This window comes from Marmota flaviventris, chromosome X (genome assembly GCF_047511675.1).
Source record: "Marmota flaviventris isolate mMarFla1 chromosome X, mMarFla1.hap1, whole genome shotgun sequence".
Taxonomy (NCBI): domain Eukaryota; kingdom Metazoa; phylum Chordata; class Mammalia; order Rodentia; family Sciuridae; genus Marmota; species Marmota flaviventris.
This window is the reverse complement of record NC_092518.1, coordinates 116,960,653-116,972,050: the sequence shown is the minus strand read 5'-3', so window position 1 is coordinate 116,972,050 and position 11,398 is coordinate 116,960,653. Positions and strand designations below refer to the sequence as shown.

Below are 11,398 nucleotides of genomic sequence, written 5' to 3'. Positions count from 1 at the left end.
AGGAAATATGCGCTTCCGGTAGCTGCGTTGACAGCCACGCCCAGTCATCTTCCCACCTCTACCTGTGAAGTGTCTTCCTAGCCAACTCAGGAACTGTCCCGCGAGTCCTTGCCATCCCGAAGGATCCTGCTTCCAGCTCCAATTTTGCACTGGGATTAATGCCACCGAGTCTCCAGGTCTACTGCAAGTCTACAATAGCCCCGCAAACCGTCAGTCACCTTGAAGCGAAGTAGCCTACTGACTTCTGGTGCCAAGGTTTCCTGTCCCCAATTTGCAGTGTTGCGAATCCACGTTGTTTCTGCTGGCTTCCCAGCGACAGGTAGCCCTTTCTACAAGGGACCACGTAAAGCTCACATAGGCGGGGACACCTGTACACTCTGCTACAAGCACCTTGCCGTGGGCCTTCCTGAGTCCCGGAGAGTTAGAGCTGTCCTCACTAAACTTGTCAGCCGCCTCCAAGAGTAAAGCAGTTTGGTCCTTGTAGGGCCCCTCACTAGATCCGGAACAACATTTCCTTACATTTTTAAAACAGTTTTCTGGTTTGTTAGCAAGTCCTTACCCACAATTATCTTGCTTTATTCTTATTAGGTACATTTTAACCTTTTGAAGTAGGTTTTATTTACATTTCTCTTTTACATATAAAGAAATTAAGAAGCTTGGGTTGTAGCTCAGTGGTAGACTTTTTGCATGAGGCTCTGGTTTTAATCCCCAGTGCCACAAAAAAAAAAGACAAAAGAAGGAATAAAGAAAATGAAAAGTATGACATTACTTCCTAAGGATTGCAGGGATTACTAGTGGCAGATTTAAGACAGGAGTTTAGGTCACCTGTTGCCATATCCTATGCATTTTCTACTTGTTATGCTTCCCTGAAGGACAGGGGTCTTATTTTCATCTAGTATCTCTCCGTAAATTGTTATCTCTAGCAGTGCTTAGCAGAGTCCTCTGGGTAAGAGAGGTATTCTATAAATATTTACTGAGTCCTCTTCCTAAGAACCTGATTATATCAGATCATCAGTATTCTCTAAATTCTCAGTGTTTACCAAGTGTTGAGCCATTTGCCCAGAAATGGTCCCTGTGACCATTTTTTGTACTACTGTGTGTTAAGTCAGTAGTACAAAAGGGGATGAAACTGACATCTTTAGGAAGTCATTGTGAGAAACTACTCAGACAGACAAAAGATACCAGCCCAGGAGAAAAAGAAACAAAGAGCACCTCTTTGGCTTTTTACATGCAAATGAAGATGAGACTAAGTAACTTAAAATCAATGGTCCTTTGAAAAAAGAAGCTGCCTGCCAGGTGTGGTGGCACTCTCCTCTAATCCTAGTGGCTCCAGAGGCTGAGGCAAGAGGATCCAGAGCTTAAAGCCAGCCTCAGCCATTGAGGGTGGCCCCAAGCAACTTAGTGAGACCCTGTCTCAAAATTTAAGAAATTAAAAGGGCTGGGGATATGGCTCAGTGGTTACATGACCCTAGGTTCAAACTCCAGTACAAAAAAAAAAAAATGTTGCCCAAAAGTGTGCAAGTGAACACTGTCATCTGTGAAATATAAAGTTAATAAAGAAGTAGGGCTCACAAGAAAATCATTTTTTAGAATGGGTCTTTCAAAACTATGTTCTTGTGCTTGCTTCAGCAGCACATTTACAAAAATTGGAATGATACACAAAAGATCAACATGGCCCTTGCATAAATATCACATACAACTGAGTGAAACTATCTATATTAAATACAACAAAAACTATGTTCCTACATCATGCATTTTCTTTTTTTTTATATTTTATGTTTTAGTTGTAGTTGGACACAACACCTATATTTCACTTGTTTATTTTTATGTGGTGCTGAGGATAGAACCCAGGGTCTGACACGTGTGAGGCGAGCACTCTATCGCTGAGCCTCAACCAGCCCCACAACATGCATTTTCATTACAATGTTTCATTACTCAGTAAAGAGGAAGTTAGGACACTTTTATTCTGGATAATTCCCACACAACCCTTTGACTAAATCACTAGCCAGTGAGGATGATCAAATAAAAGGCATTTTCTGGGCTTGGTGATATAGCTCAGTGATAGAACACCTTTAACATGTGCAATATCTTTGGTTTGGTCCCCAGAAAACCACACACACAGATATTTTCTTTCCTCTAAATACGTCGACCTTGGATCACCCAATCAATCAAAGTGTGATCTTGAGCTGCAAACAACTTTATAGGTGGAAGTAACTTGAAGGGAATATTGTAATTTTGAATAAGATCATGATGAGCAAAATGAGAAAAAGCAATTTCCAAAATTAAAATCTACAATACAAGAATGTTGTAATGTTTAACTAAGCAGAGTCAGAATAAACTAAACCAATAATTCTAGCAAATGTATAAGAATCTCTACTGAAAGGAACCTGAATATGCTCTTGAAGGTGTATTTTTTTAATCACTTTGTGTTGTTATAAAAATACCATCAACTCAATGGCTTAACCAACAAATATTCATTTCTTATGGTTCTGGAGGATGAAAGGCTTGACATAATTGTGTTCTTGGTGCTTGCTGGGTATCTTCTTCCTCACATGGCTTTTTTTTTTTTTTTTTTTTTTTTGGTGTATGCATGAAGAGACACAAACATCTTATGCACACCTATAACCCCAGCAACTGATGAGGCTAAGGCAGAAGGATCTTAAATTCATGGCCAGATTCAACAACTTGGCAAAACCCAGTCTTAAAATAAGAAATAAAAAGGGCTTGGGATGTAGGTCAATGGTAAAGTGCCCCTGGGTTCAATCCCCAGTACCCCACAAAAAGTGCCTGAAAGTTAGATTGAAGGCTGAAAAAAATGCTTAAAGGGTTGGGGATGTAGCTCAGTGGTACTATACAGTACTTGCTTAGTATGTGTGAGACCCTCAGTTCCATCCCCATTACTGCCTAAAAAAGCTTTAAAACAAACAACATTTTCACTGATCTTGCTATTGGTGAGCTCCTGGGAAGAAAGAGAAGTTAAGTCTTTTATTGCTAATAAACTTGATAATGGGTTTTCTTTTTCCTTTTTTTTCTTTCTTTCTTTTTTTTTTTTTTTTTTTTTTTTTGGTACTAGAGACTGAACCTAAGGGTACTTTACTACTGAGCTATATCCTCAGCCCTTTTATTTGAGGGGGGTGGTAACCAGGGATTGAACCCAGGGGCACTCTGCCACTAAGCCACATCTCCAGCCCTATTTTGTATTTTATTTAGAGACAGGGTCTTGCTGAGTTGCTTAGTGCCTTGCCATTGCTGAGGCTGGCTTTGAACTCACCATTTTCCTGTCTCAGCCTCTGAGCCGCTGGGATTACAGGTATGCGCCACCATACCTGGCTTCTTCGGCCCTTTTTTAAAATTTTATTTTGAGATAGGGTATCCCTAAGTTGCTGAAGCTGGCCTCAAACTTGCAATCATCCTGCCTCAGCCTCCCAAGTAGATGGAATTATAGGCATACCCCATCATGCCTGGCCTAACTGGTTTTTCTGATAATATCTATCAAGATAGTTGTTTCAACCATTTTTGAAATATTAGATAAATTGCAACTCTTAAGGCAGGGTGGTGATTTTGACATTGCAAAATCGTATACATCGACATAGTGATTCAAAATGAAGTTAAATGCTTCTGAAAGGAGGGCTGCATCTAGATAGTGATTTGTAAAAGAGTTCTAAAAAATCAGTGATTTTGTGTTATAAAACTCCTTCCACATTCCCTGTCCCACCCTTGGCACTGACTACAGACTTTGTTCTCATTGTCATGCTTGGGATGCCATTTCACCTTTGCTTTGCATTTGCCATTGCATTTTACCTAACTTAAGTGTCCTGCTGATTCTCTGTCCAGTTGTCTTTTTGCCATTTTCCCATGCTACCTTTGCTTCAAGGAGGTGTGGCTACTGCGCAGAGTCAATTCACATCTTCCAGGTTTCCTTTTGCACTTACTTAGACTTAGGGGCCAGGAATCCTTATTTCCCCAGTGCTGATCTCTCCCTTTCATGTAAAAGCCAATTGAAATATGTTCTTGTTTCTTTTATGGGAGGAAAAAAGCATAATTGTTAAAGTATGTATATGATGTAAAAATAGAAATTTAAAAAACTGAACTTATTCATCTCTTGCAGCAGCCTCATGGGACCCTGCAATAAGGAGCTTGAACCTGATATTTGAAATAAGACTACAAGACACTGGAAGTCATCAATCCTTCCATTCAATAGCAGATTACTCACCGAAATCCCTGCCAGAGTTGTTTCACAGTGACCCTAGCACTGAAGAGAAATCTTCAGCCGGTTTTATTTGCCTACAACTGGCACAAATACAGGTATGCACCAGTCACTGTGCTGTTTTAAATGTGATGTTTTGTATAATATTATCTTATTAAAATGGAGATCAGCAATCCATGTGAAGTTTAGAAGAAGGGGAGCTAGATTAAAGATTAGGTGAAGTTTTCTATTAGAAAGCATTTTTAATGCTGGGCACAGTGGCACACACCTGTAATCCCAGCAGCTCAGGAAGCTGAGACAGGAGGATTGCAAGTTCAAAACCAGCTCAGCAAAAGCAAGGTGCTAAGCAACTCAGAGAGACCCTGTCTCTAAATAAAATACAAAATACATCTGGGGATGTAGCCCAGTGGTTGAGTGCTGCTGAATTCAATCCCTGATACCAAAAAAAAAAGTATTTTTAGCCTAGGGAAAATCATCTAGGACGCCTCACAATTCCAGCTTCAAGGCATGAGGCCTCAAGTAGGAACAATATCAATCTGATAACATCTTACATGAGGTCAACATGAAGCATATTACATTTGTCACAGTGGTGGAAAGGGTTGCAATCTTATGAGATTTACACACTATATAAATTGCCGCCATGGCCAGAGAAAATGCTTAGTAATAACATTAACTTTACTCCACCCCTACATTTCATGGTATCAAAAAAACACATTCAGCCCTGCCCTGCTCTGACTTTGGTCCTGTTCTCATCACTGGTGATTCTTTATCAATCTCTCTCTAAACCTCACCCCTCTCCCTCACCTGGTCATCCCAGTCCCTGTTGTGAACAAGACAGCAATTCAACAGGAAGCTTCTGAACACTTCTGGAAAGGGTGCTGAGCCTAAAATCTCAAATTTCCAATTATGATGTTAAGACCCATACATTATTTTATTAGAGCAGTAAAAATCTTTAGAGCTGGGTGGTACATGCCTCTAATCCCAGCTACTTGGGAGACTGAAGCAGGAGGATAGAGAGTTCGAGGCCAGCCTTGGCAACTTATTAAGACCCTGTCTCAAAAGAATATTTAAGATCTCTTCCACCACACCCTTCTGCCATGATGTTCTGCCTCACCTTAAGCCCAGAACAATAGAGTTGGCCCACCATGGACTAAACCTATGAAACATGAGCCAAAGTAAACTTTTCCTCTTCTAAGTTTTTCTTGTCAGATATTTTGGTCACAGTGACACACAGATGACTAATACACTAGTGTTCTATCTCTTTCCCACAGATGCATACTCTTAATTCTTATTCCCAATTCCCCACTCTAAAATGTTGTGCTTTCCTCAATATCTCAGAATACAATTTTCCCATCTTCCCACCATGTTAAGTTAGTTAGGGGGATCATGGCTTCCTTCCTGGGGACCATTTGGAAAAGCAAAATATTCTGTCTTTATTAAAAAAAAAAAACAACTGCCTTTCGTCTAGTTCACAATAAAGTAACTGTTCTAAACAAAGAGGAAGAGGAAAGACTGGGAGATGGAAAGTAGAGAAAATAGAAGAACCCTCATGACAACATCACACTGAACAGTTACTGTGCTTGAAACTGTGCTACTATGTAGTGCTCCAAACCCATACACACTGCCTCAGCCTTTGTTAGAAGCTCTTCCTCCTCTTCATCTTCTTTCCCTCCTCCTTTTACCTCCTTTTCCTTCTCCTTTTTTTTGTTTGTTTGTGTAGTGCATATGGTACTGGGGACTAAACCCAGGGTTACTCTACCACTGTGCTACATTCCTAGTGAGTCCTTTTTATTTATTTTTATTTTCTGACAGGATCTTGCTAAGTTGCTGAGTCTGGCCTATGAACTTGCAATCCTCCTGCCTTAGCCTCCTAAATTGCTGGGATTACAGGTATCTGTCACCATGCCGAGCTTAGAAGCTTTCTGACTAACTTATTGAGACCACAAAGAAAATTAGGTCCTTTAATTAAGGCAGACAAAAACAGATCAAAACTCAAGGTAAAGGCAAAGGCCTTCAATGAAGATTCATACTTTCATGCATCCTTGAGATATTTAATAGCATGCAAAAATACTCTCAGCAAGGAAACACATAATCCTTGAGGATCCTTACTGTCAAAATCTCCTAGGGAGAACATCTTTTATGGAATATTCCAACCAAAGTGATTTAGTCCGTTTTGCAACACTATGACCAAAATACCTGACAAGAACAACTTAAAGGAAGGAAAGTTTATTTTTGGCTCACAGTTTCAGAGGCCTCAATCCATATATGGCCAGTCCATCACTCTGGGCCCAAGGTAAAGAAGCACATCATGGGGAAATTGTGGTGGAGGAAAGCTGCTCTGCTGATGGGGGAGAGAGAAAAAGAGAGAGAGAACGAACCACAATGAAGCACAAAGAAGATGCACCCTTCAAGAGCATGCCCCCAAAGATCTCCCTCCTCCAGCCATGCCCCACCTGCCTCAGTTACCACCCAACCAGTCCATTCAAACCAGGATGGACCAATGAGGTTACAGCTCCCATGATCTAATCATTTTACCTCTGAATATCCCTGATATCCCTGCATTAATAGGATCTTTTAGAGGATACCTCTTGGGCAAATTATAACACAGAGACAAAACTCAGTAACTATTTATCTTTTTCTGAACTAGATGGAGAAATGTCTCTCTGCAAAGGGCAAGACTCTTGATTCTCTGCCAATTGCTGAGTGACCCGGTCTCTTCATGTTGCCCTCTACTTTGTCTGGTTCATTTTGTTCGAGGTAACATTCACATAGCCAATAGGAACTACTGTTAGGCTCTGAGGGTCATTATGTTGGCTGACCTGAACTGTTTATGGCATCTCAGCCAGGACCTTGAGGAAAAATACACCTTATAACAATCTTTTGCTGATTTCTGGGTGGTTTCCCAGGATACTGACTTCTTTTCTCTCTACTCTCAAGAGCCTCAGAAACCCAAATGTTTCTATTGACTATACCAAGTCAGGGGACAGGTTCTCACAATGGTTGAGATATACGTCATACATAACAAGGACTACACACCCTTCCTATATTGGGAGTGTGGTCAGGTGTTTGTTGACCCTTGACTGGTCAAGCTCTGAATCTCCTTATTGGGTTTTCTCTCTGAGGATAATGCCTGCTAAGTTTGGCCACTACTCAAGCTACCTGAGCCTGTCTTGATGTCAAAAAGGATTCAGCTTGGTCTAATTACAACTCTTTTAAAAGTTTATTTATAGGGCAAGCAGCTGGGGCCCTTTAACTGAATAGGAGACTCAGTCATTTGTATGATTCTCAAAAACTGAAGCTAGAAGTTATCATAACCCCTAGGCATTTCATCAGTATTCAATGATTTGTGTGACTGGAGACAGGGAAAACAGCAATAATAGTAGAGTTCAGCATTGCAAGCCTCAGCTGAACAATGACAAGGATTCATTATTAGACCACCATCACAAGTGTGAAAAGGCCATCTATGCCCACAAGTGGCTATATCGTTGCTGAAATGGAGCTACTACCTGGACCAGCATTCCCAAGAATTCCTGAGGAAAGGGGCACCCACTATGTGGGTAGAATACCATGTGGGCATGGGTAATCATAGGGAAGTGGAAGTGACTTGATGGGTGACTCATTCCTTAATACCCAGAAGGTCACAATGAGGATAGAAATAAAGTTCCAGCCGCAATGAGGAACCAAGAGAGAAAGATCTTTGAACTCTGAAGTAGGACTTGAGATGTCTCGGAAAGAACCTCTAGAATGAATGGCAAGTATAGATTCAAAGACCTCTGCAGACAAGATGTCTATGAAACCCCAGGGACAGACCTAAGCCCAACCATCCAACATGGCAAATCTACAGACAGGACTGACCATAAAAGTCTTATTATCTTTTGCCCTGAGGAGATATTCTAATGACTATAAAACTAAAAGTTCCTTAGGACAATAACACATATCTTGAAATTTTGAGGGGATGGAGGCTCCAGCACCTAGTTACCAAATAAAACTGCTAATTTACGTAATGTTTAAGCAATGTTCAGCTGTCCAATAGATATGTAATTGTAGTTAATTGGAAATTTTACATAGTCAGAAAAGTATTCACACACACACACACACACACACACACTTGTTTTTTGTACTGGGATTGAACCCAGTGGTGCTTTAACACTGAGCTATACCCCAGTCTTTTTATTTTATTTTTTTTTTTATTTTGAGATACAGGTCTCGTTAAGTTACCCAGGCTAGACTCAAACCTGTAATCCACCTGCCTCAGTCTTCAGATTAGCTGGGACTACAAGCATGTGCCTCCACATACACTAAGTATTGATATTTTTAAGGAACAGATGATGACAAGAAGAATCTTAACTCTTCATTAAATCCATTCAATGGCAGGTAGTGTGGTATAATGAAAATTTCTAAGACTCAAGAAACAAGAATATAATGCAGGCTGGACCAGAAATCAACTTTCTGATCACTGTTTCCAGTTTTGGTGTTAAGACTTCTGAACTGACCCTTCTGCTGGACTCTTGCTAGTCCCTCCATGTCTGACTCATCTTTAGCAGAATTAGATTATTATGCCACCCCTCAATATCCAAATAAGTGTCCTCATGTAAAGGGCAAAAAATCACTTCTCATATGATGGTATTAGATAATACAATACTATTTATTTATTTATTGCAGTAGTGGGAATTGAACCCAGGGGTGCTTTACCACTGAACCATATTTGTAGCCCTTTTTATGATTTATTCTTTTATTTTAAGACAGGATCTCCCTAAGTTGCAAAGGCTAGCCTCAAACTTATAATCCTCCTGCCTCAGCATCCCAAGTTTTGGGGACTGCAGGTGTGCACTACTATGCCCTGCTTGATAAAGTTTTTATTCATTCTCAATAATCAAACATTCATGTAGGAATTTTTTCAACAAACAAATTTTATTGAGAAAACACAGTATTGTGCAAAATCCAGGAACAAATCCACAGACACATTTCTATGCAAAGAAATGATAACTTCTCAGTAAAACTCAACAGATAGGCTGTTAAATACATTATCTGCAAAAATAATGACATTAAGGAGACTTATTAGACAATCATCCTGTCTTGGTCTCTATCTTCAAAATTAAAAATTAGTAGGAGAAAAACTCATTGGTTCAATTATGGCAATGTGGGAGGGTAAAACCAAATAGCTCTGGCCAGAGGACTCAGTTACAGAACAACCAGAAGGATGGGGAAATGTTTCACTGAAGAGGTCCCTATGGGACAGTCCAATTGGCCTGAAACTGCTGCCTTCCACATATAGGACACTTACACAGTACATATACATGTGACATGCCCCAGTACATAATATTACAAGATCACTTGTGTAAGAGTAAGCACAAATGCAGATATTGCAAACAAAGTAAAGAAACTAAGCTTCAAAATAAAACTAATCCCAAATTCACAGCCCCAAAGGAAAATTTATTCATAGCAATAAATAACTAATGTCTTAGCTGGACACGGTGGTGCACGCCTGTAATCCCAGCAGTTTGGGAGGCTGAGACAGGAGAATTGTGAGTTCAAAGCCAGCCTCAGCAACTGTGAGGCCCTAAGTAACTCAATGAGACCCTGTCTCTAAATAAAATACAAAATAGGGCTAGAGATGGAGCTCAGTGGTCAAGTGCCCCTGAGTTCAGTCCCCGGTACTAAAATAAAATACAATAAAATAATTAATGTCTTGTGGCCACTAATTGAGTTGAGATCTTACACCTGGAGTTCATAGTTTCTGCAGAACTGATATGATTATTTGAGATTCAGAAACCCATGGACAAAATGTTAAATGAAAACACCACAAATACAAAACATCAAACACCAACTGCAGAATCAAAAAAATATTATAGAAGCCATAATATACATTTGCTCAGTGTCCTTAATAGTATCTTTCCCCTTGAACTCCAAAATCTAAAAACATTTGAGCAGGGAGGACTCATTTGAAAGCACAGGAGGTTCAGTGCTTGACTATGACCTCCAGTTCCCACAACCATTTCTTCTGTACTCTAGAGAAAAACACAGGTGTCTGTTCTTACCTAAAACGACACTGCACACCCTGTGGGTTAGCACCCTAAAAAAACCAGCTATAGTTTCCAAGCTCACAGTAGACTGGATTCTACAATAGGCCTTTCCAGCATTCTGTGAAGCCAGCAACATTGGATAGATGGGGACACTGATAAACACAGACACTGCTATTTCTTTCTCAGGAAAATCAAAAGCAGCACAGGTCAGCATATGAATAACAAGACACAAGGAATGTTCAGAAGGCAAATCCAAATCTAAAGTGTAAATTGACAAGAGCTACAGCAGTGAGTAATCTATAGATTGTGGTTTTGGAGTGAATACAATGGGCTGAGGAGAATATCAAAACCCAAAGGGATTTAGGAGATACTGCACATTATACAGAAGAACTCAATGGAACTCTAAGAGGCCTACACATCTAAGTTCCTTAACATAGCCAGGCATGGTGGCACAGGCCTATAATCCCGGTGGCTCAGGAGGTTGAGGCATGAAGATCATGAGTTCAAAGCCAGCCTCAGCAATGTAGTGAGGCCCCAAACAACTTAGCAAGACCCTGTCTCAAAGTAAAATAATAAAATAAAAAGGGTTGGGGATGTGGTTCAGTGTTAAGTGCCCCTGGGTTTAAGCCCTGGTGAAAAAAGTCAGGGCTGGAGTTGTGGCTCAGTGGTGCAGCACTTGCCTCACATGTCTGAGGCACTGGGTTTGATTCTCAGCACTGCATATAAATAAAAAAATAACTAAAATATTTTTTAAAAAGTCAAAGATCAGGATTGGGGATGTAACTTATGATAAAGTGCTTGCCAGGTATGTGAGAGGGCCCTGGGTTCCATCATCAGCACTGCAAAAAATAAATAAACAATAGTAAAAAATATCAAAGTTCAAATCTTTATAACCTGGGGGAGATCAAACTGCAGCTCATCCAGAACACTCAAGGACTCAGGATCTTAGAGAAACAGTAAAGCCCACACTTCAAAAGCATTAACACCAATGTATCAACATAAACCATCTGTCACTGAGTCTAATGCTTGTACCTCAATCTAATTGATCATACAAAACTCTTCATGGGGACATGAGTAAGAGTAAAAGCACAGGCTGGGGTTATGGCTTAGTGATAGACCACTTGCCTAGAGTGTGTGAGGCACTAGGTTCGATCCTCAGCACCACATA

The 11,398-nt window shown here is 40.2% G+C and overlaps 1 non-coding gene across 1 annotated transcript; it reads left to right on the top strand.

Moving 5' to 3' along the window:
* The first annotated feature begins 1,616 nt into the window (after nt 1-1,616).
* Nucleotides 1,617-1,723, top strand: LOC114101871 (U6 spliceosomal RNA). The gene has a single exon (XR_003584417.1). It is a non-coding gene; the product is annotated as a U6 spliceosomal RNA (small nuclear RNA).
* Nucleotides 1,724-11,398: the final 9,675 nt, after the last annotated feature.